The following is a 22,335-nucleotide window of genomic DNA, read 5'->3' on the forward strand; positions in this document are numbered from 1 at the left end:
ATTTGAAAAATGACCCTAATGGACCAGTCAGGGCTTTTAATTACTACAAACTGAAACAATTCAAGGAAAAAATTATACAAAAACTGTCAAGCTAGGAATTTGCAGTAGTCTGACTAAGACTCAGAGAGTGCTTGTTATAAATTCATTCTAATGAGATGGCACAAAACTCGATCATTCATTGTTGTGTTACCATATCATGAAGGAAAGTATTTTTAACAACATGGGAAATATACTTTCCATGAATTTTAAAGTCTATATCGAAAGAAAAGACACAGCTTTTTATGTAACGCTTTGTAATAAAAAGACTGGTTTACAATTTAGGATTCATATTTTAAACAAATGCAGACTTAGGTCTAAAACTAATTAAAATACATACATAGTAATATAACAAGATTTCGTAGTCAAAAAGTATCAGCCCAATCAAAATACTATGGTATCATGCTTGGACTTACAGAGGTCTTCACAGAGTCCAGTACACAACTATTTATATATTTAACGTCAAGAAAAAAGCCTGTATTTTACTGAACTCTGAGCTGACAAGAGGTAAGACAGCATCTCTAGAAAAGGGAAACAGTGCTCAGAACTGCAGCTCATTCTCTTTTCAGTAGATTCACATCAGTTTTCGGATGATTTCACAGTATAGCTTCCTATATAAATCACAACTTTACATCCTAGAACCAAGATAACCAAATGAAGTTAATTTCCTTTAAAAGAGTGAGCTACACTAATCACTTCAGCTATAGGTGACCAAACATTTGGACAAATACTACCGGGATACTCAGACCAACTAGTCCTTTAAAAAAGTCCTCAGTTCTTAACTTGCCTAACAAACCCTCAACACTGCCCTTTTATCAAAGACACTGGTACCTACCATCCTCAGATTGCTTCCTCCAACTATCATGATCTTGTCAAGATTAAACTTCAAATAAGCCTTCAACTAAGTCCTGGTTATATTCACAGACCAAGAGAGAGATTTTTCATTTAAAATAGCCCCAAATAGAGTTTAGATACTGAAAAATGTAATTGTTCATTCTTCTTGCCATTACATTTTCTTAGTCACTGGAGCTAATATTTTAACATGACACCTAGGCTGCCCACATACTTATTTAGGTCAGAGTAACCCTAACTGTCCCCACTTTACAAAAGCAAAAAATTCTGTTGGCTTTAGGAAAGGGCTGGGTAAAATATTTATGATATTAGCTTCCCTAACAATTTTGCAGGAAAGAAAAAGATGATTTCTTTCTACTACCAGCAGTAACTGCTCTTAAATTTCCAGTCCAACACAGCAGGAGCACAAAACAATCTTGATACCTGATATATAACCGCTGTTAGTTAACAGTTAGCCATGTTTTGCCACAAAAGTTTTGGATGGCAATATTAAAGCTGCTGCTCCTTTCAATCTGGCATCAGTCCTTGTCAAACATTACAACAGAAACATAAGCAAAGGTATTTACTTGACTCTGGAATTCAGTTTGTATCATATATTCTGTTAACATTTGCAGACTACCATAAAAGCCCTGAAACAAGTTTTTGGGAAGTTTGTTCCTACCTGAAAAAAGAACAGGCATAATAAAAGTACACTACCAGGAACCATTTGCACAAGGCATCTTTCCATTCATGTACAAAGCATTTTTTATTATATCTAATCAAAAGGTAATTCTTCCACTTAAAAAATGGTCAAGGTCAGCCAAAAATATTAATTACAGTCAAAAATAAAATCATTAGCAACATGAGAAATCAAAAATTTTACTCCCTAAAATTCAGTGTTCATATCCGTAACTCCCCCAGCTTTATTTTCTTTATTCTGCATTCTTAAGAAATGCTTTTTGTGCTCCATACAAGGATGCTTTTCTCACAGTGTGCAGCCTAAGACTCCAAACTGTGGAGTATTACTGTTCTACCAATAACCTAGAATTACCTGGGAGGGGTTAGCCTTCCTCAATAAATAAGAAATAGACTATGCTAAATATTCTGTATGTCTAGACATCCAGTTTCTAAAACTGACAGATATGACCTTTTTCAAGCCAGCTAAACTGGTGGTGGCAGCTTACAATTGTTTGTATATGTTTGGCGCTTTATTACAATACAATAACTTGACAAATTATCCAATCTTCAATCTTCAAAATTATGCTTTTATCTGTCAAATTGTAGGTGAATGGTTAAATCTTGCGGAATCTAAATAAACGGTTATTTATTTTACCTTTTATAATTATTTTTATTAATGTTTCTTTTTATTTTTTTAATAATCCTGTTCCCAAAGTACACTCTTATATCAGCCTTTTAGTATTAACATATAACTTTTTAGCCGACTGGCTTTAGAGTATTCACATGTGATACACAGGTCAAATCAAAATGGAATAAACCCCCAAATGTATTAGTTATCTCAATTTAAATTTATTTTAACTTTATTGATAATTTTGCACGAGGGAGACTTGAATCTTATGGTTTAAACACACTTGAAACCAATTAGGAACCATATGACCGCATTCTAGCATAAAGAACAAAAGCAACTGACAGTTCCAAGATTAAGCCACAACCGCTCAGTTTAAAACAGAAATATTTTTACCTTATTTTTTAAAGGTTGTGTATATCTTAAAAAAAAAAAAAGTGTAATATGGGGAACGACACAATGCTTCTTAAAACACAGTGATACCCAGGGACTCTCACTCTCTCTTTAATGATCCACTGCTCTCATTCAGCTGTCTTTCTTTTTTCAAATCTTTACATATGTGACAGCTCTCAAAAGTAGACCATAGACCATCTGGCATTTTCAGAGGTGTAACTTGTGCAAATTCAGCTCTACTGGGAACACAATGCTATCTTCTGCCTGCGTTATAAAAGATACAATAGAATGTAGAACTTATGAGTTGTTTTGAATTATTCATTTTTTGCCTGTATATTCAAGAAATTTTACAAACTCTGCATTTTGTACTACATAATCACACGCGTTAAAGGTACAAAGAAACTTTTTGACACCTCTTTTCTACAGAAAGATGGCATTTTGTTTGATATGTGAACATTCAGCGCCTGTTATATCATTCTAAACAGGCCGTGTGCTGCTACAAAAGATCCCATTTTACACTCTATGTATGAGCAAAAATTTTATTCTTGATATTCAGTAACTAATGCAATACACATCAAAATTTCAAATGTGAGTTGTATGAACATTCAGCATCTTCAAATTAGGATGGCACTGGTCACTTACTATATGTTAAAGATTTAAAAAAAAAAAATCATTCCTCAGACAACACAGAAATATTGTCATTTTAAACATCCACAATGAATAGTTTCAGATGTCCTAAGAAATACTGTTCTTTTTAGGTTAATATGTTTTTAATCTTTAGCAAAACCAGTAGATTTAAGTCAATATTTTATACAGTGCTAACACTAGTGGATTTTCAATAAGAATGATAAATATTGGATTAATGATTCAATAGAGTGAATCTTTTTTGATAGAAAACTAGCAGATAATGTAGCTAGTAATAACTATACATGAATCTGCTGCCTGTGGAAAAGCAATAAAAAAGGCAATATATTGCTATAGCATATAATCTATTAGTGTATTTCACTTCTTCCTTGTCACTGGTTTCCTTGCAAAGTGGATCTTAATACAGTAACTTCTGCTGTTATTTAACTGACTTCTATAAAATAATTTAATTGTGAGGTTACTACATGGTGAATAAATATTCAAGTACTAAACACTTACTGTGATTTGGATGGTTTTGGATGCAGTAACTGTGCTCATTCTCATTTAAAGTGTGAAATGCGTAACAGCTAAAATAAACATGCATATATATATGCACACTGGTAATACTTTGTTTATACCTCTAAAACTATTCTTATGAGAAAAATCCTGATGCATGCATTTAATAGGAAAATGTATGTAAACAGAGGGGAACTCTTTCAACATAAACAGGACAGTTTAAGATATCATTAGGGATTTTAGACAAAACACAAAAACAAACATACACAGAGAATACAGACTCCTCAAAGTGAATCAAAAGAAAACATCAGGAGGAAGAAAAAAATTGAGGCAGCTAATTAGTAACCTCATATTTCAATCACATTTCAAAAGCTTTTCGAAGGCTGCTAAAATAAATGCCCATGGAGTTTACTACACAGGGCAGCACCATCAATGGAAAAAATATTTTGCTACTTATAGCCTCGGTCATCTGAGTATACATCCAGAGAGGTAAGAATCCTAGTTTTCTTAATTTATGACAGTAAATCAGAACATACTGTAGAAACAACATTTTTGCAGGTGAGCCACGGAGGAATAAAAAGGCACGACTTCAAAATGTAGAAAAGGAAAATCTCTGGCATTTTCAAATATTCAGAAAATATTAAATACCATTTCAGTTTTAAATATCCTTGACACTTCTCTACCTCCCAAACTGTTTTTAACTGAAATAAGAAGACAAACCCTTTTTTAGGAAATAGAAAGGTCCTGCCTTGGTTTACTAATGCTGAAAGCCCTGCTCTACACACTAATTGGAGTTCTGATCTCAGTGGTGGCTGCTCCTACTCATTCTGTGGTGGATTGCACTGAAGAGACCATATGCGCAAGCTAGGTAAGAATCAGGCATCTGTACTTCTTCACAACACAAACCTAAGCTTGAGGGGAAAAATAAAGCACATGATGGATAGTTATGGATTGTAGAGTAAAACCAGGAGCTGTCTGCATTCTAGAGTAAAATTAGGGTGATTCCAAATTGCTTCTGGAAAAGACATAATTCCTGAAATATAAAAGGCAACATTTCAAACTGACTGCAGCAAAAAATCTTACCTTTTCAAAAATATTACAAATTGTGTGCATCCATATGCTCTATAAGCATAAAATTTCAGCAAAGCTAGGATAACTCAAATATCTCAACACTTCTCCCTCCCCACTTTTGTAACTAAAATCCTGACTAGTCTCTACATGAATCTTCAAACTACATCAATAGTTTTCTCTGCTTAGCTATTCAGAATATTAACATTCAGATTACAAGATGTACCTCTGAGTCAACCTGTGAAGTGGCTTTTGTCAGCAATTATTTTTGAATATTTTCTAGGACATAAATAGCATATACTGCAGCTTCCATACCACAGAAAGCATACATTAACTAAATAACAAGGTACCATCAAGGTACAATCTATCTTACAAAATCAATTTTTTACACTGAATTTTTTATACCATGCTGACTTTACAGGGAAAACAAAGTACCAACTAACAGCATCAACTACCTTTTCTGAATTGCTTCTTGTAAGACACGAGGACATCTTCAAAATGAATACAATATATTATTATGAAACAGGATGTCCTTTGTAACAAAAACACTGTAGTAAAATTGCTGGTACAATTTTTAAAAGACCCACACTGAGAACTGTATGTTAAAATTTGTCTGAAAACATATCCATGGAACACCAAGCATAACAAAAATGGAGCTGCAAGGACAAAAGAAAAATACACTTTATCCGATCAGCTCTCTCAAACAGTGAAGAGGTGACTAGAACAGCAAATGTACATGCACGTGTGTTTATGGGTTGTGAAGGTGACACAAGTACATAAGAGAGTGCCAAGCATACTCCTGAATCTGTGCAAAGACCTGCAGTTTCTTCCTCCGAAAGCACTGCAGAGCCTTATGCACTGTTTGAAGGGTTGCAGACATTGTATACAGGTGTCTGACATACTCAAAAAGAACCACAGGGAAGCACAAAAAGGACAGGTAGCCATAAATTCACAAAGCTGATAAGCATTCCCACATTCCCACTGAAAATTAAAAGTGAATTTACAAATCCTCTTTCTTGAAGTGTTTTTCCAAAATGAAGAAATGCCTGTTGAATTTTTTAATGATTTCTTAATCATTGCTGAATTAAGCAAAGCCTTAACTTCTTTTAAACTTCTTAATTTCTAATAGTTATCTCAAAATTGAAATATCATTTTGTCTTCTAAATACATTAGATGGTGAGAAAATTCTCCTTCTGTATTTTGCCATCAATAGCAAGGTTTTTGTGAGACTGAAGCTATACATACATTGGCATCCATGATAAACTTTGCAGGTGATTTGGAAATCCTTGCTAGAACACAAAGTTAGCAATAAAGATGATTCACATACAACTATTTCACAATGGATGTTAAGCAATATCAAAATAAACTTGAATATGGTTCATATTGTAACATGGCTTTCCGTTTTCTGGAAAACAGCTGTAGCTTGTTATGAAAAATCAAGCAGAGAATCCACACACAGAAACAGGTCATCGTAGGTAGCAGGCACTAAGACTCCCTAGACATGAATGTCTACATAAAGCTGTGTATAAAAGTGGGGAATTTTACTGCAAGCTTTCCATTTATAGATTTATCTACCCAGTTTTCTCTCCATACATTTTTCTGCTAGAGGGCTAGAAAAGAACTGCAGTGTATTTGCTCTTATATCTGGCAGTGTTACAAGTAACAAAAGCAGCAAACATTGCGTAGAGACACGCAGCACTAGGTTAATTTATGGTCATCATTCCAAAAGTCAAAGTTCATATTTATTATATTTTACACATTTATTAATTGTTTTTGAAGAGGTTTTTTTTCCTTAAACAGTATTTGAGGTGAAATGCATAGCTGTTTCTTCCTGTGTTCTCCCCAAATGTTACTTACTGTTTAAGAAGCAGAATGATCTCCTTGATTTTTTTTTTTTTTTTTTTGTTAAATCTTACTTTATAATGCATACAGGCTTGTAGAAAATGGATATACGGACAAAGTAATACACAAATTAAGAGTAAGAGAATTAATTTTTAATTTTTGAAATGCTCATAGTGATCTGTTTCTGAAACACAAATAATTGATAACTTAGTAAATGTGAAGATTGTCTCCAAAACTATAAAGGATTCAAAACGGATGCAAAATCAATACAATTCCATTTCACTAAGAAACAGAACACTCTGCTTCTGCAGTTCTAATTTTAAAAGAAAAGTTAATTAACCTTCCTTTAACCAGACACAAACAAACAATCCAAGATGTTGGTATTAAAACTACAGCAGTTACACAACTAGTACCTATTACAACATATGGTTATACCACTGCAAAAAGACACACTGGTGTGCCATGAAACTAAGACATAAATCAAACATTTAGCACAGTTTTGTTGCCTCTCCCATTGTGTTATTTGTTCCCAAATCAGATAATAAGCATCAAAGGGAAAGCTAGAAACAACAGGATACCCCTTGCTGGGTATTGCCTCATAGGCAGCACAACAGGATGTAGCAAACAGGAGCGATAACCTCAACCCAACAGAATGGAGCTGTCAATGTCATTAACGCTCGTAACCTGTGCAAGTTCACAGCCAATTTCTCTGGCTCCAGTGTCTCCTTCTCCCTCTCCCAAAGCCCCAGCTACCTGGAAAAAACGAACGGACAAACACTGTGTCATTCTCTGCAAGAGAAGAACATAGGATGATGAAGATGGGCAAACACCAGTCCTGGCTTGGCAGTCTGTCCACTAACCCAGAAAACATTCAAAGGCCTGGTTTATTCTCCATCGATCCTATGTACTGAGTTTTCAGATGACAAGATTACAGTAACATAGTTTTTAAATGAACAAAATAGCAAATGGTTGAAATGATCTATTTCCTTAAAATTCACTGCTCCCTGGATTTCCACTCCTCCACTTACGTAAGTGACAGAATTTGAGAGGACTTCAAAAACTGTTACACCACAAGAATAAACCTGACCCACTGTTCTTATTTCTCTGTCTTCTGTCATCTCTATAATACTAAGTATTACCCAATGCTATTATTAACAAAACTAACAATGCAGAAAGAAATAGAAGTAAAAACAGGACAGTGGAAAATAAAGTGTAATATCAACAGATAGGAGAAAAAACAACAGCAGATCAGTAGGAAAATAGTTGTATATACATAGGTATCTGAGTTTTCCTGGAACCTTTGCTACATTTTTTTTTCTCTCTGCTATTCTTTCTAGAAAGCTACAGCTGATGTGAAATTTGGCATCAGCTGATACCAAGTACCAGAGAAGAACAGGAAAAAAGAGGTAAAGCACAGCTGCAAGGAAAATGGAACAACAGGAGGAGCAAATGTGTAGTAATCACAAGGAACAGACTAAAACTTGGGATTTTTTTTTACTAAAGCAGCAAGTGAGTAAAAACATCAAAAGAAAAAAGCAGGAGATAACATCCACCAGAAGAAGACAGCACTGGAAGGAAAGGAGACATAAAATGAGAAAATATATAGTGAGCTACGCCATTTTAGTTTGTGAGGGCAGAGAAGAGCAGAGAATAAGAAATAACAGAATTTAAAACAAGTGAAATCTCACTGTAGCTTAAGAATTTGCTGTAATTTTACATCTAAGGAAAGAATTAAATGATGAATCAGTAGTCAATAAGCAATAAAATAAAATGAAGATAAACTGATCGTACTTTTCATAGCACACTGATCTAGAGTTAATACAATGCTCACCCTTCTACTTAGAGTCAGAGAGGCTGCAGGACCCCAGGCCAAAAATTAGCCACATTCACATAGTGGAATGATGAAAAATGGAAATTTTGTTTCACAAAGTAGAGGAAGGACTTGGGGTGCACAGCACCTCATAATCCAATTTGTCTTTCCTGCAGACCAGATAATTAGTAGAGTGAACTACTCTACTAACCCTCCATTACTACTAGTCAGTGGAAGAAAAAAGAAGTGCAAACATAGCAGAGAGTGAGGCAGGTATCCATCTATCTCCTAACCCTGAAAAACCAAGGTGTGAGGAGAGAGAGAAGCAACATGCATCTGCATGCACAACATTAAGCACACTGAAAGGTTTATTCTCTGCTACCACGTGATGTGCCACTGGCGTCCTCCAGTTATGGGAACCCCTCTCCAAGCAGTGCATTGGAGATCCGCACAGGACCCCCTTCACCTGTCTCACGCAGCTGAGATACTTGAGGGCAGGTCGAGAAGAGTTTCCCCATCACAAAGCAATCCCGGGATTTCAGGGTGCTAAAGACTTTTGAATCACACACAAAGCCCACACAGAGCTAACACAACCAAAAGTAGCTTTTACTAAAATAGAGTGCACTAGGTTGGCACTGAGATGATTCAGAAATTACGGGGTTTTCTCCTCAGTTTGAACCAATCATTTTGGTGTGCCCCAAAGAGAGAGACAACACAACCTTACCCAAAATGTTTTTATGTGTAAACTGCATAAATCAGATTCTTGAGAATATACGTAGAAGAATCCTCTTAGAGTCATTAAAGATGTTTGAATTTTCTTTGCCTTCTCCCTCACATACCAAATTAGGTATCAAAACTGCAAGCAGCCATGGAGTAAAGACTGCATCTTTGCATCAGCGCTCACTGCCCTTCCCGTCAGTTTGACTGTTTTACCCTGGCACAGTTAAACAGTAATGTTTCAAATGCTAAAGGGAAAGGCAATGTTGTATTTCAGAAAGTAAAAGTATATTAACTAAGAGATTCGTATATGTTCAATTCAAAGCTGAATGTGTTTAACATATGATCACTGTCACAAATACTTGGCGCAACACAAAAAGGTTTTTTACTTACTTCTTATTTACCATATTCTACCAAAATGATGTGGGAAGTCTGCTTTCTGACTCACTTGGATAATCATCCTTGCAATGCTTTCATACACTATATCCATTATATGGAGCTGATATATAAAAAGTATATTAAACGAGTTTTTGCCTGCTAGTCAAGCACACACCCCTTAAAAGAGTGCAAAAGTCAGACTGCTGACCGTGTCTGGTGAAGTCTGAACTTCCTGTCAAAATGATGCACGTAGTTTCCTGAAAGGAAGTAAAGCATAAGCTGCTCAAACAATTCACATGAAAACCTTGATATCTGAGCCACACAGTTACAAATTTTGGCTGCTACAAAAAATTCACAGAGAAACACAGAGAAATGCACAAAAAATTCAGAGAACAAATGTACTAATACAAAGGGGAAAATACTAAAGTATCTGAAAGAATAGGTAGAAAACAGGATGAAATTATCTACATAACTTTTTTCTTCCTTCCCACAAATGAGCTGAAATTCTGATTCTCCTCTCTGTTCATGAAATGAGATATAAATCTATACGAAATTACTGTGCTCATACTATTTAAATCAATCCAGTAGCATTTGCAAGTTCTTATCTGGAAGAATTTACTGAATAGCAGCAGAATACATTCCAACATACAGAAATGGACTATTATTTAAACGTGTTTAAAAACATTCAAAATTACATATGGATTCGTTTCATTCTAAATTAGGAATACTTCTTTTAACCCATGAAGCTACATAATTTTGCCCATGAAGCTTATTCAGTTTACCTTTGTTTAAAAAAATTTATAAGTAACGTTTAATTTTGGCTGATGTGTGTGCTTTGAATTGGTTTCAAGTGCTTATTGCAACAAGGACCTTTTTCTGAAAGCCTTCGGTTTTGTATTTTACTTGGATCTAGATATTTCCCCTTATCTGAGGGGAAAAGAGATTCTTCTGTACACTAACCACAATTGTCTTATTAAAATGGAGTAGAGATACACAAATGAAATCTTTGTTTTATCAGCATTATTCACAATACTGAAAAGTGTCAGTTTTTCCACTTAACTCTTGCTTATAGAACTTCCACTCCACTCTTGCTTATAAGGTTTTGCAACTAAGCTGAGGGATTTCACAGGGAAGAAACAACATTTTAAGTGACAATATTAAAGTTTACAGTTACACTCATCTTGTATCCTGCACCAATTCAGGAGCTCTGTAAAGTCACAGCCGAAGCAGCAGTCCCCCCCCCTTACCCAAGAGGTTTAAAAGCGCAGAGGCAACTCTGCTGTCTCAGAGCCAAGACAGCAACTACATCACATGCAAACAGCCTTCCCTCACCGGTTATAAATGCTGCTAGCCCAGCAACAGCACTCCTGTCATCGCTGGCAACAGCAGCCCAACCAGGCGACCGATCAGCGAGCCAACATGCTGCCACCACCCCTGTGCGCTGCGCAGCTGTTCAGTCCTTGGGGAACACCTCAGTCCCCCGTCTCACATTTCTTGGCCTCAAAGAGAAAAGCTCTTAGGAAATCACCTAATTGCCAAAAGCACAAAACTCAAGAAAAGAACTGCACTGTTTTGGATACTTCCTTATCTACTTTAGTAACGCCTCACTCCATCTGCCATTTTATTCGCACTCCTGCCATACTTCTGCCATTTGGAATTTATTTCAGCATCCTTATTTTACACTGTTCCTTCAGCATAACCAGTTTCACTTTATTGTGCCATACTATTTTTTTTTAGGCTGCCAGAATTAACAAATTACAGTGGCAACACCTTTGTACTACCTTGTATTTAATTTGTGTTACGCTAATTCAGATAAAATTCTGGATTTCTGTCCAGTGCAGTACTGCCAACCCAAATTACTCAAAAAGCATGAATCATTTTATTTTTAAATAATTTCTGTGTATTGTCATTCTTAATTTTGAATCTTTACTCTTTTGTCAGTAGCTACAAAGACTAAGGCCAAGTTATGTTGTTGTCTTTTAATGAAAATTTAAATCTCACATAATCACATGACTCCAGAAGCTGCCTTTCATAACTTGTTGTAATATTTAACAGTTTTCTACCTGCATGCACAGTAGCTTTTCATAATTTTTAATTTACTATTAATTACCCTACAGTCAAATCAGCCATTCTCACAGGAAGGCTCATTGCTACTTACAAAATGGACTAAATGCTGGCAGTAACGACATACTGAACAAGCCTTTATACTGAGGCACTTTTACAGTATTTCCAGTCACTCTCTAAGCACAACCTTCCTGTCATTGCTTACAACTATGTAATCACAATAGAGAAAGACCTGGAGAAACAGGGAAAAGAACTGTCAAATCCAAAAAAAAAGGGAGGTGTAGGGTGGTGGCTAAAGAAAATTATGCAAATATAACATAAAAATGGGCTAGAGAGAGTAATTGTAAGAGTGACGGTCAGTCATTTCTATCTCATTCTCCTTAACAAATTCAAATATGGGAAAGAGGCTACTGAGCAGGTTTGGCTTGAGCTTGTCTTAGTTACAATGCTTTAAAAATACAAATATTCATAGACAATATTTAGGTAGAGAAGTATTTGATAAGAATATTTTAGTTACAAAGGGAATAGTTAGGAAATACTGAATTGTTAAATGAGCTGGAATACACTAGTAAATTGCATATAGGAAAACTACATATGCATTACTCAGACTTACCTATCCAGCCATGCGAGTATTTGTTATATGACTTCTACAAAATACTCAATTCAACCATTCATGCAAACAGTTCCAGGCATGCTGATCTCAAATCCCCCAAATTTTCTCACCATTCCTTACAAGTTTCCTTACTTTGAAATTCAAGCAAAAGAAGTATTGCCCCCTAACTTCCTGTACTTCTGAATTGTACAGATCTACAAGATGTTCATTCTTCTCTAGTTTAGTGCTGCTTTCATGCCAAATTTTAGTCCGTGTAAGAATCTCCCACTGCTCTTCCCCTTAAGTGTGAATTTTATTTCAATTTGCAACTTATAGAATGCAGTTAAAATATGTGCTTGTCCTAAAAAAGAGAGGTAGGAAAAGGCCCTCCAAGCGACTCAGTGCTTTCCCTGCTGAAGGAGCACACTCTATTTCATAACAACCCAGACTTGGATGCAACCTTGCCCCTGCCCAGCCATGGAATGAACAAATGACATGTGCTGTCCCTCGGGGGCAAAAACTTGCCCTGAAGGTCAACTTTGACTCAGAAGCTACATATTTGAAAGGCTTGCCTAACAGTCTGCTCTACTTGATTTATGTCAAAAGCAAACTTTATAACATTTTATGCAAACATTATACAACCTTGAGTCTAATAAATCAATAAAACTCCCCTAAACTTAAGCAACTCTGCATCATGAGATAGTCTCTTGAAATTTCTACTGTAATTAATATTAGCATTACTAAATCTTGCAATTTTCTTTTTAGAAGTGTCATAATATTTATAGCTTCAGAATAAAAGTAAAAATATTTAATCAAGGCAGTGCATAGAATTTGAGGAGTGTAGGTTTTAATATAAAGTTTAAGTCTCTAAATTTCATATACTTGGACAGAAAATTTAGAATTTGAAAAGCATTTTGTTAGAATGATGTTGGTTTATATTTCATCAGCACAAATTTCATGAACAGCTTCCATACGAAAATACATTTCTTACACGCTAGAAGAATACATTTCATTTAAGAGTAGTTAACGGTGGCAAATATTTCTAAGCATCATTCTCTCCAACCAAGGCTCATTTCTGATGGCCTACCTCATCAATATAATGAGTTAACAAGGCTGATATTAGAAATAGCCTGAGTGACCACAGCTATTTGACATTTTAATGTTTTTTAAAAGAGATTCTTTGGATTTGAGTCATGAAGAAATTAAATAAAAAATAAAAAAAGACAACAACAACAACACACAAATAGGTCACAGGCCCCTGTTTTTCTCTGAAAGTATTTTTGTAAAGGGCAAGTAAACGTATTTGTGGGTACTTTCACACTGCAGATAATACCAGAACGCAGAATAAATAACTAGTTTTCTGACCCTTCTTTCTTCTGGATAGCTATTTAAAGAAGAAATATGTCTAACCATAATTACTTAGATAAGCCTTCTGATGTGGCCTTAAGTCCCTCAAATCTTTCCTTTCATATCAGTTAGTATGAAATTCTATGGAACCTACTTCAGCTCTCTGAAATTTCAAGAATTAAAATAATTATTTTTACTTAACCACAGAATGGTTCAGGTTGGAAGGGACCTCTGAAAATCATCTAGTCCAACCCACCTGCTCAAGCAGGTTCACCAAGAGCACATTGCCCAGGACTGTCCACATGGTTTTTAAACATCTCCAAGGATGGAGACTCTGCAGCCTCTCTGAGCAGCCTGTTCCAGTGCTCCGTCATCCTCATAGTGAAGAAGTCTTTTCTCATGTTCTGATGGAACTTCCTGCATTTCAGTTTGTGCCCATTGTCTGTCATCCTATCTCTGGGCACCACTGAAAAGAATATGGCCCCATCCTCTTTACACCCTCCTTTTGGATACTTATACATATTGATAAGATCCCCCCTCACTCTTCTTCAGGGTGAATAATCTCAGCACTCTCAGCTTTTCCTCATACAAGAGATACTCCAGTCCTCTTAGTAGCCCTGGACTCTCTCCAGTAGCTCCATGTCTCTCTTGTATTGGGGAGCCCAGAACTGGATACGGTACTCAAGATGAGGCCTCTCTAGGGCTGAGTAGAGGGGCACGATCACCTCCCTTGACCTGCTGGCAACACTCTACCTAATGCACCCCAGGATACCATTGGCCTTCTTGGTCACAAGGGCACATTGCTTGCTCATGGTCACCTTGTCGTCCGCTAGGACTCTTAGATCCTTCTCTGCAGAGCTGCTTTCCAGAAGGTCAGTCCCCAGCCTGTACTGGTGCATGGGGTTATTCCTCCCTAGGTGCAAGACCCTGCACTTGCCTTTATTGAACTTCATAAGGTTTACCTCTGCCCATCTCTCCAACCTGTCAAGGTCCCTCTGAATGGCAGCACAGCCTTCTGATGTATTAGCCCTTCCTTCCAGTTTGGCATCATCAGCAAACTTGCTGAGGGTGCACTCTGTCCTGTCATCCAAGTCATCAATGACTAAGTTCCACAAGACTGGCCCCAGTACTGATACCTGGGGGACACTACTAGCTACAGGCCTCCAACTAGACTCCACGCCACTGATGACGACCCTCTGAGCTCTGCCATTCAGCCAGTTCTCAATCCACCTCACTGTCCACTCATCTAACTCACACTTTCTGAACTGGCCTATGAAGATGTTATGGGAAACAGTGTCAAAAGCTTTGCTGAAGACAAGGTAGACAACATCCACTGCTCCCCCCTCATCTACCCAGCTAGTCATTCCATCACAAAAGGCTATCAGATTGGTTAATTATGATTTCTCCTTGGTGAATCCATACTGACTACTACTGATCACCTTATCCTTCATAAGCTTAGAGAGGACATCCAGAATAAACTGTTTCATCACTTTCCAGGGATTGCGGTGAGACTGACTGGCCTGTAGTTCCCTGGGGCCTCTTTCTTGCCCTTTTTGAAGGCTGGAGTGGCATTTGCTTTCTTTCAGTCCTCAGGCACCTCTCCTATTCTCCATGTCATTTAAAGATGATTGAGAGTGGCCTAGCAATGACGTCTGCTAGCTCCCTCAGCACTTGTGGGTACTTCCCATCAGGGTCATTTTGACATACAAACATTTTAACTGTACAAACTTATTCCAAGTTTTTCATATACAGAAATACATACACATATACATATTCATATACAGCACAAATAAAAGAGAAATTAAAAAGAGAAAGACTAACAGAATTTTTGGCATAACTTAAGTTCAAGACTTTTTTTGCCAGAAAACAGGTTCCTAAAAGCACAACTTGCATGATGATACTTTCATACAGTTTGTAATTTGGTGTTTTCTTTGCTAAAAATGGTCAACTGAATACCATTATTACTGAAAATAGCAGACTGAAACCACACTGACTCATTGGTTTTGTAGTACAATATTTTACATAGAACATAGTCAGAGTTTTATTCCTCTTCCTCTTTAAGGAACCACTACAAAAATATTGTATGGTTTTTCCTATAGGCAAAACTAATCAAGAAAAGAATATAAATATTCTTTCCCACCTAGGCATAACAGCACATTAATTCTGAGACAGTACCAATACAACAAAGGAAAATATTCCGAAATTAAGATATAATTTACTTCAGGCTCAAACACAGCAAGCACAGTAATATTTACATTACTTCAAAAATTTCACCTTTGGTACTGATGATTACTGCTATCCAAACTTTCCTGCCTCAGACCATAAATTTAGATGATGTTCTGAGAGTCAGAAGAATGGTAAATGGTAAAGCAGTGAATGAAAGACTGCAGGTAATTCTGGCTACTGGTCATAAACAAGAGTGTGTGCAAGTATCTTATGGTCATCTGGTGCAGTTTAAAGTTCTCAAAGAAGTTTAACTACCCTTCTGTATATGTAACAACGAAAGCAAGAAATTTCTCTCCTCACACAGAGTCAGCCATACTGTTTGCGAATTCTTCCGATCAGACAGCCACTGCAATTAACATCACTTCAGAACATTGTTCTAGGGTCAATGGAGAGACATTCCATAGAAAGTATTAGTCCCACAGCAACTCTCTTTATTATTAAGGTACTACTAACAACGCATCAGTGGCACTCAAAGGTATTCGAATGAGAGGCATGGGCAAACTGCAACACAGGAAATTCCACCAAATGTAAAAACACTTTTTCACTGTGAGGATGGTTGAAGGTTGAAACAGGTTGCCCAAGAGGTTGTGGAGTTTCCAGCCTCCAAGTCAGTCAAACCTGACTGGACACAGTCCTCGCAGCCTGCTCTAGCTGACCCTGCTTCAGCTGGGGGGTTGGACCTGCAGACCTCCAGAGGTGCCATCCAACCCCAGCGACTGTGTGACTCTGAGATCCCATTCATTCCACAAACTTATGTTAATGCTGAAGACTCAGTCTTCCACATTAAAGGTTAAAATTTTAAGGGTTTGACTATCTGAGAAGAAACCCCTCTGCCCAGGACAAGGTTAAATGAAAATGCTAGCTGTGAAACAACAGAGTATGAAATTCTCCAGATAAAAGATCTTACCAGCTGAGAAACTTTGATCCTAAAAATTCTTATGAGAAATCAAAATGGTGAACTTTCAGGACCAAAAAAAAGGCTTATCTTTCTAAAAAAGTCTTCCAATCAAATACTAGGAACAGCACATCTTCATTGTCCATTAGAAAGGAGGGGAGGAGATTCGAAATAACTCCAGTTCAATCACCAAGACTCAGGTGAACAGTAGTGAACCTGAGACCCAACTGCATATGTTCACGCACCGGATCCAAACTCCACTTACTTTATTTAAATGCTGAAAAACATTGTTGTATTGGTATCCTCATAGTAGTGACTTATGATTTCGCTCTTATATTTACCAGCTTATTGCAAGAGCACTATTATTCATTCTGCTCCTCAGCTATAACTGATACATCTTCAGCAGGATTAGATTCAAGAGACTTTCACAGGCCCTACTAGGAATCTTTTTGCACAAAATCAGTAGCCTGATTTCAAACTGACAAAATTGAAAAACATTATTGAAGAGCTTAAGTTTCACAACCACATTCATGAGACGCTTTATCTTGGGTGGCGTGAATATTTTGTGTAGCACACACTGTAAAACTTCCTATCTAGCTTTCTTCCAGTTTAAATAATCAAAGGCTGAAAACTATTATAATAAATCACATTTTAGCTCCTGTGTTGTGCTAAAAGAATGAGCTGATGTACAGTCTTTTCAAGTAATTTTTCAAAAATACATGCTTTGTCAGGATTCTTGTAACTGGTTATGAAAAGCTTAAAAAAAACATCAGGACAAACAGTATGTATGTGAGAAGTTTTTTAATGACTTTGAGAACCAGAATAGTAAGAGATCTCCCATGTTGATGGGAGAAAAAAAAGATACTTGTCTGCTGGAGAAAGGATTAGAAAATCTCCCTGAGGGAGGAGTTTTGGGGGAGGTCCTTCATACCTCCATTATTACTTCTACTGGCTAAGTTCCTCAAAGACTGATCTTCTCTAAAGACAGACCTAAATACCAAATATTCCATTCCTATATTTCAATGTTTAAGTATTGAAATGACTAAACTTTATTCATTCATAGGTCCACACTTTTTGTCACAGACAGATGGAGTGGGTACACTGAGAATATCATGCAATCACTGATTTAAGTAAAATAATACACTTTCTAGATTCAGCAAGATATTTTGAATAATTTCCATTAATCAATTCTTCGAGATTTCTACGCCCACACACTGAGTTACACTGAAAGAAGACTGTATGAGTTATAACTTAAATGGTTCTTCTCAAAGCTAGAAGGTATCTCTAGTGCCTGCATTATTTTTTAAACAGAATGAAAACATTCATCTGAATTCACAATATTTGTAAGATTAATGTGCACTTTTTGGTATCCAGTAAGAGATATTTGAGATTAAGACCGAACAAAAAGACAGTTTAACATCTCCTTGTTATTAGCAAAAAACATCCCAAACCCAGACTGCATCATTTAAACTATGGGAAAAAAACAACCTCGCTGTTTAGCTAATAAGGGAATCTGCAGACAACACTGTGATTTGAATAGCCATGTAAAGTAAAAATATTAACATGAAAATACATAAAACAAAAGATAAAAGGCATCGAATTTTATATCTCACTACAACAAAAAGCAATAAATAAGAATGTACTAAATAAAATAGGGCAAACAACAAACGTAATTGTTTAATCCCCACAGAGTCAAAAAAAGCATCCCTTTCTCTGAAGAACAGTCTTATCAGGAGGGTGTTTCATGGAGGAGAAAGAGGCAATTGAAGCTAGGAAATGATGGATAGCAATGACCTTTCCATCTGTAAAACGTGGGCATATTTTAGGTATTTAATCTTGAGAATTGGATTATTATTAATCAATTATTCATGACAATTTGAATCTATGGTAGATGTTTTTTGTTTTCTTAAATATCACAAAGCTAAGGTCCTGCTTGAGAACCAGAAAGGAGATTAAATCCTCACAAGCAAATAGTGTTCAAGACACTGGCATTTTCTTCCATCTCCTAAACATTCCTTCCCCTACATAACAACACACGCTAACGATAACTCTCTGTAAACCTTCAGCCTAAATAGTCTCAAACCCACCATCACAGCCATTTCACCTTAATAAATAAATAAATAAATAAAAAGCTTTCCCAAACAGGACATTGCGGCAATGAGGAACAGCAGAAACTTCTTTGACTTCACAGGAACGGAGCATAGCCACAGGTTACCCTGCTGCATGTTTAAACATTCAGTCTTCCACGTCTGCCAAAGGCGAGTGACAACAGAAGCAGAATGTCTCCATTACAGGCCACCAGATCATACAGTGAAAATGCACAGAAGGTGCTTGCAGGTATTTAAAATGCAGTACTGAAGAAGGAAAAAACAATGAAGCTATTCTAAGGCTAAGCTTTTTTTAAATTTGAACCTCTGTAGATCGAAACAAAATGCAAAGGATGTGTGCATGTCTGTGAGGGAAAACGGACAGGTTTCAATATTGCCTTGAAATACACCTGAGGTAAAAAAAAACTAAGATTGTCCCAGCTTTTGAGAAAGGGGATGCCCCTTACTTAGGTGCTAAAATTCAAGAATCTGGATAGCTACGGTAACCTGCCAAAAAGTAAAGCCTAACTAGCACATCTAGAAACCAAACAGTTGGCAGTTCTTCATGTTCTCAAATACTCTTGCTATTAAAAATGTACACATCATTTCTAGCCTAATTATGTTGGCTTCAGCTTCCAGACATTAGTTGTAAGTTCTCCCCTTGTTCACTACAGTGAAAAATTATCAAATTTCTGTTCCTCATGGTACCACGTTTCTTAGGGACTAAGCAAGCCACTCTTTAATCTCCTCCTTGTTAACACTGAATCGATTGAACTGCATGAGTTTTTCACAATAAGACATGTTTTCAAATATTCAGTGATTCCTGAGATATTTGTGGTTCATCCCAGCTAAACACAGTATTCCAGTAACAGTTACGCAAGTGCATTAACAGTTAATACAGAAAGATAATACAACCATTTTCCTCTTATTTAGCTCTCCCCTGTTTGTATGTCCAAGATTACAGTAACCTTCTCAGGCACAGTGCTGCCCTGAAAGTTAATATTCACCTCCTCATCTACTATGACTCAAGCTCTTTTCGGAACCAATTAATTCCTTGGCAAGAGCTTTTTTTAAGATTAGCCACTTCCCTGGGATATTATGAAAGTCTTCATTCTGGGAAGAAGGATGCTCCAAAGGAGTTTGGGAGGGGGAGAATCTGGGAAAAATCTCCTCGTCTAGAGATGAAAAAAAGGGGCTTGAGAAAAGGACTGCAAGGTAAAGGTGAACTGAAAACATCTTACTGTGGAAAATGGTTGCAGCATTTTAGTTTATTGATGTTGCCTGGTAAACTGAGTTTACAAGTGCAAATGAGAAATCATACATAATGAAGTCATTACAGAGCCTCTAACACTGGACTTCGTTGTTGGTGTGCCAATAAAACTGACTGATTAATTCACTTCCATATAACAGCAGGGTAAAACAGCTGCAAACAAGGAAAACCTAGGAAATTAACAGCTGGAAACATTTATAAAGTGAAAGCTAAGGCTAGCACAAATGAACTATGCATCAACTGTGGGGGTGGAAAGCAATCTGTATAGGAAAAAAAATTGAATCATTAGGATAGTGGTAAATAGATGTCAATACTTGAGAAAATTTAAGTGTGCCCTATCTAAAGCAATTTAAAGAAACAGTTTTAAAATAAACCTGAGTAGTCAAAACACTGTTTACCTCTAATCTCAGCCTTCTTTTAATAAGTGGTATTCTATGAACTTTGGTCTAGTGCAGTAATAGATTTTGTTGAATCACTGTCATTGTTATTTGTGATGAAACATCTAAACAAGCTCTGATACAAACAAGCTTCTCTTTCTTCTGCTTGTTCTATTATTCAAACTTTTACATATTGCAAGAGTTATTTGTAATTGAGCCAAACACTGTTCCTCAGTTTTTAAAAGACTTATTTACTCATGGCCACACCTGAAAAGAATACAAGCTGCTTTAATTTTACCATTTTCACTTCTGGAAGATTTTATCTGGCAATAGAAATACTAAAGGTAAAAAAGAAACAATGAAAGAGAAACAGAGAGATGACTGCATCACAGCAGCTACTCAAGTATATATAATAAAGCCACTATCCCAGCTTTCACCTAAGCCTGCTTTCAACAGAGTGAAGGGTAAAACTGCTACTGACTTCCACAGCAGCACATTTATTCATTGAAGCACTACAATCTACCTCAGATTTTTATCATATCTTTACCCTTTTTCCTGTCACTTTTTTAATTCAAAGATAGATAACCTTCTCATCACAAAGACATATAACTGTATATAACTGTCATGCCACTTCACACTTCTCTTACTGCTAGGAACTTGCAAAGTCTGCTGCAATTTTTACCATACATTGAAAAAATTTACCTTTTCTTCTCCCTCTTCCTCCAGTTCAGCTGCTAGAGTATGTCTCTGCAGTGAACAGGTTAAAGGAACTACAGCACCATTCTAATATATTTTGTCATTTCAGGCACTCCGCAAAACCAAATAATTCTGCTTTCCTGGAGGTCTAGGAAGAAGGAAGCCTCTAGGAAGAGGGAATGAAAAAGAGGCCACTACAAAAGTAGCAGATGCCATGCCCACCTTCCCATTTCTCAAAAAATAGGAGTAAGTAAACTCTCAAACTGTTCAGGACAATTCTTCCCTTTCATAGGACATTAAGAATTATTTTAAAGCTGTCAGATACTATGCTAAATTCAAATTCTCCTGTACAGGATCTAGCCTAACTATACAATGCATTAAGGATATAAGAAAGTATTTACTGGGATTCATTATTTAGAAAAGAAGAATTAACTAACTTTTGAAAAGAATTATTCAAATGCTCACACAAATTTCAGAAGACATAGCTATCACACAGATCAGATTAAAAAAAAACAGATAATTCCAAAGAGAATAACCAACTAGGACAATAGCAGGCTCAAAAATATGAATTTAGGCTGCTGTGTATGGTATAATAGATGTGCAGTGCAAAGAAAAACTGACCCAGGAGTGCATGGTCAGACAAGGATCTCAGAGGGAAAGCTGAAGCACCACTTAGCATTTAGTCCATTTGTTTTCTGAATACACTCTATAATTAACTAAGTTTCTCATGTTCCCCCTCCCTTGAGCATCTAACATTCAAATAGTCACAGAATGTTAAAGTAGCCTTAGCTCTGGTGGTTAACAGAAGTATTTTAGCCTTCGGAGATTGTATTTGTGGATGATCTTTTGGGCATCTGTTCTTCAATTCAAATAAAAATGGGAATAAACTTACATAGTTTTCTAAAAATTTTAAAAGATCCAAAACTTAAATCAGGATTGTGGGCTCATAAATACTAACTTAAAAAAAAACATAATTCCATAGCATTTTAGTTTAAAACTGTCTTACAGCATTCTTCTAATTTTGTAAATTTGTCCTTGTGAAAGGACTACCTTTGGTTACATAGGCTTTCCAACGCTTATGCTACTTTAGGACTCAAAACTCCTGATCAACTTTTACCTCACCAGTGCTCAGTGTATCTGAAAGAAACTGTTCTCAAATACTTTGCCACTTAAAAATGTAACCTGAGAAATCAAAGATGATGCTATCTAGCACAGCAGCACACTGCAGTTCATCAACCCGCTTTCCCATCATGAACAGTAACG

At 36.4% G+C, this 22,335-nt stretch overlaps 1 protein-coding gene across 4 annotated transcripts in view; it reads right to left on the reverse strand.

The window, feature by feature from the left end:
- MDFIC (MyoD family inhibitor domain containing) overlaps nt 1–22,335 on the reverse strand; it is a 51,668-nt gene that overhangs the window by 15,758 nt on the left and 13,575 nt on the right. The window lies entirely within an intron of this gene.

This window comes from Rhea pennata, chromosome 1, assembly GCF_028389875.1.
Source record: "Rhea pennata isolate bPtePen1 chromosome 1, bPtePen1.pri, whole genome shotgun sequence".
In the NCBI taxonomy this organism is placed as follows: Eukaryota; Metazoa; Chordata; class Aves; order Rheiformes; family Rheidae; genus Rhea; species Rhea pennata.